The sequence below is a fragment of the Gossypium arboreum genome, chromosome 9, assembly GCF_025698485.1.
Source record: "Gossypium arboreum isolate Shixiya-1 chromosome 9, ASM2569848v2, whole genome shotgun sequence".
NCBI lineage: Eukaryota > Viridiplantae > Streptophyta > Magnoliopsida > Malvales > Malvaceae > Gossypium > Gossypium arboreum.
The window spans coordinates 10,807,594-10,810,691 of NC_069078.1; the positions used below are offsets into that span (position 1 = coordinate 10,807,594).

The 3,098-nt window shown below is 34.2% G+C and overlaps 1 non-coding gene across 1 annotated transcript; it reads left to right on the forward strand.

The window, feature by feature from the left end:
- Window positions 1-571: 571 nt before the first annotated feature.
- On the forward strand, window positions 572-678 carry LOC128280937 (small nucleolar RNA R71). Its single transcript, XR_008271155.1, has one exon. It is a non-coding gene; the product is annotated as a small nucleolar RNA R71 (small nucleolar RNA).
- The last annotated feature ends 2,420 nt before the right edge of the window (window positions 679-3,098 follow it).

A 3,098-nucleotide genomic window follows, 5' to 3' on the forward strand; every position in this document is an offset into this window, starting at 1 on the left:
GGCACCAAAATAAACTTCGTCAACATCTCTTCAAGGTTCGGCTTTTTCTCTTGCTGGTAGGGTTGTTGTTGAAAACCAAGGGGTTGTGATCTCTAATTTCCTTAACCACCCCAAGAGAAGTTAGGATGGTTCCTCCAGCCTATATTGTAAGTATTACTATAGGGATTATTCTGAGTTCTAGAATTGTTACCTATATAGTTGACTTGTTCGTTCGTTGTGCTATGATCGTCGACTAGGCATTCTGGATTATTCATCCCTCCTCCACTTGTATCACACTGTATCACCGGATGTGCTTGCGTAAAACCATACAAACCATCAATTTTCTTACTTAAAAGCTCTACCTGGTTTGCTAACATGGTGACCGCGTCTACGTTAAAAACACCGACTGCCTTTGTTGGCTTAGTTCTCATGACTTGCCACTGATAATTATTCAGTGACATCTCCTCTATAAACTCATAAGCCTCTTCAGGTGTTTTATTATTTAGAGTCCCACCCAGCGGATACATCTATCAATTGCCTAGTTGAAGGGTTCAAACCATTGTAAAAAGTTTGAACCTGTAGCCATAAAGGTAACCCATGGTGAGGGCACCTTCTCAATAAGTCCTTATATCTCTCCTATGCATCATAGATGGTCTTCAAATCCATCTGTAACAAGGAAGAGATATCATTACTCAGCTTGGCTATCTTGGCCGGTAGAAAATATTTCAGTAAAAAAATTTCGGTCATTTGGTCCCAAGTAGTGATAGAACCTCGTGGTAAAGAGTTCAACCACTATTTAGCCTTATTCCTCAATGAAAAAGGAAACAATTGAAGGTGAATGGAGTCATCAGAAATGCCATTTATCTTGAAAGTGTTACAGAACTCTAAGAAATTGGCCAAATGAGTATTTGAGTCTTCATCCTGCAAACCATCAAACTGAACAAACTATTGAATCATTTGAATAGTGTTACGTTTCAGCTAAAACTTATTTACAGCAACAGCAGGTCTAACAATACTCGACTTGGCCCCAGTTAAATTGGGCTTGGCATAATCGTTCATAGTACGAGGAGCAGGATTCTGATTTACAGGATTTATAGCAACCACAGGAGGTAACTGATTATTTTGATTTTCTGTTATCTCTTAAGTAATAACGTCCTCTTGCTCTTCTAGTGTACTCTGTTGATTTTGCCTCGCTTCTTTATGATTTTTACGAGCTATGCTTTCGATCTCACTACCGAACACAAGAGGTCGTAATAGTCATAAACTAAAGGAACCTACCAGAAGCAAATAAAAGAAAAAGTTAGTAAATTAAAATAAATAAAACAAAAATAAAATGCAATGAAAAATAAAAATGGCTAACTTAATAAAAATTAAGCGTTCCTAATATCTTAGTCCCCAGCAATGGCACCAAAAACTTGATGACATCACAAACTAACTAAAATATGACAAAGGCAAGGGCACCTATCGAATGGTAGTATAGCTACGGTGAGACAGGAATATCGTATCCACAAGGACTAAAAGTATTAGTAATTACTATCTTTTTATTATCTAGCCTATAAATTAAAAGTTTTGTTTTAAATTCTAATTTTAACTAAACTAATTACTAAATGACAGAGAGCGAGTTGGGAAAATAATCAAAGAAAACTTATGAGAGAGATAATATCCAGGAAAGAATCCACCTAGACTTCACTTATTATTTTAAATCTGAATTAAATGATGTATTCATTCGACTTGATCCGTAGAAATCCCTAAATTATATTAATATCTCTTTCGAGAGTAAAAATAACTGACTCTAGGTTGATTAATTGAAATCTCTTTCTAATTAAAACCCCTATCGTCGCATTAACTCGATCTATTGATTTCCTTATTAGATTTGACTCTAATCCGGTAGATTTATGTTGCCTTATTTCTAAGGTTGCATGCAACTCCACTTAATTATGCGAGATGTGGTTCACTTATCATTTTCTTATAGATTATCCAAAGAAGATAGAAAAAGACATTGATAAGATTACAAAGCCGAGTAATCTAGTTTTGAGGGGTAGATCGCCTCAACCTTCTAGAAATGTCAGTGGTAGCCGAGGAGCAACAAAGACTATACAGTTAGAGCACCGGTAAGGACATATGCCTCGACCTTTTCTTTTAATTTTGATGTTTTAGAAGCTTTAGAATAAAGTTTTGTTGAATTTAAGTTGAAATTTTGAAAGTTAATAGATTTTTTACTAGGGTTTATGTTGAACAAATGATGGAATTGAGGGTTTATTTGATAGAAATTTTGATTGGAATTGAATAAAGGATTGAATTGTAAACTAAGTTATAAGTTTTGAGTTTTAGGGATTAAATTGAAATAAATTTGAAATTATGGAAATATGATAAAAATTAAATAGTTAGATGTGAGTTTGGCAAGAAATTGAGTAGCAAAAAGGTATGAATTGAGAAAGAAAAATATATAGGTTTAGTTGGGATTAAATTGGAATTAAAGTAAAAGTTAGATAAAAATTTCAGCATTTAAATTGTGTTATGCTAATAACTGTGAAATTACTTTAATTTTTCGTAGCTAATATCGAGCTTGAAGCATCAACCCAAAAAGGAAAAGGAAAGATCGTCGAAGATTAAATCCGAAGAGAATTCTGGTTTGTATCACTATAACTCAAGCTTTATAATTAATATGTGTTTAATTTAATATGAATGTGTGATTAGTATTTTAAGGTAAGTATTTAATGAACTGATAAAATTTGTGATTGGGCATTAAAATTGAGATTGATACTGAACTGAATTATGGGATATTGAATATTGTTATGAATACCGAATTGAACTGTGAAATTACTGAATAATGTTACGTATATTGCATTGAACTGTAAATGTAACACCCCAAACCCGGCCCAGATGTTATGGCCGGATCTGACGTGTCACATTGAAGTTTTTAAGAAAACCCATGCCTCTTTCAACGTCCTTCTTAGTGTTTTAAAAGATAGTCTTTGCTAAGTTAATAAAATGAATGGAAGCTGTGCACCAGGTAGGTATCCAAAACACAGGAGGTGAGCCATGAAGGCTGCTTAAGTACCAAGCTCTTGATTGGATCCAATCCTAGACATGCCCACAACCATTGCCACACTTTGGTG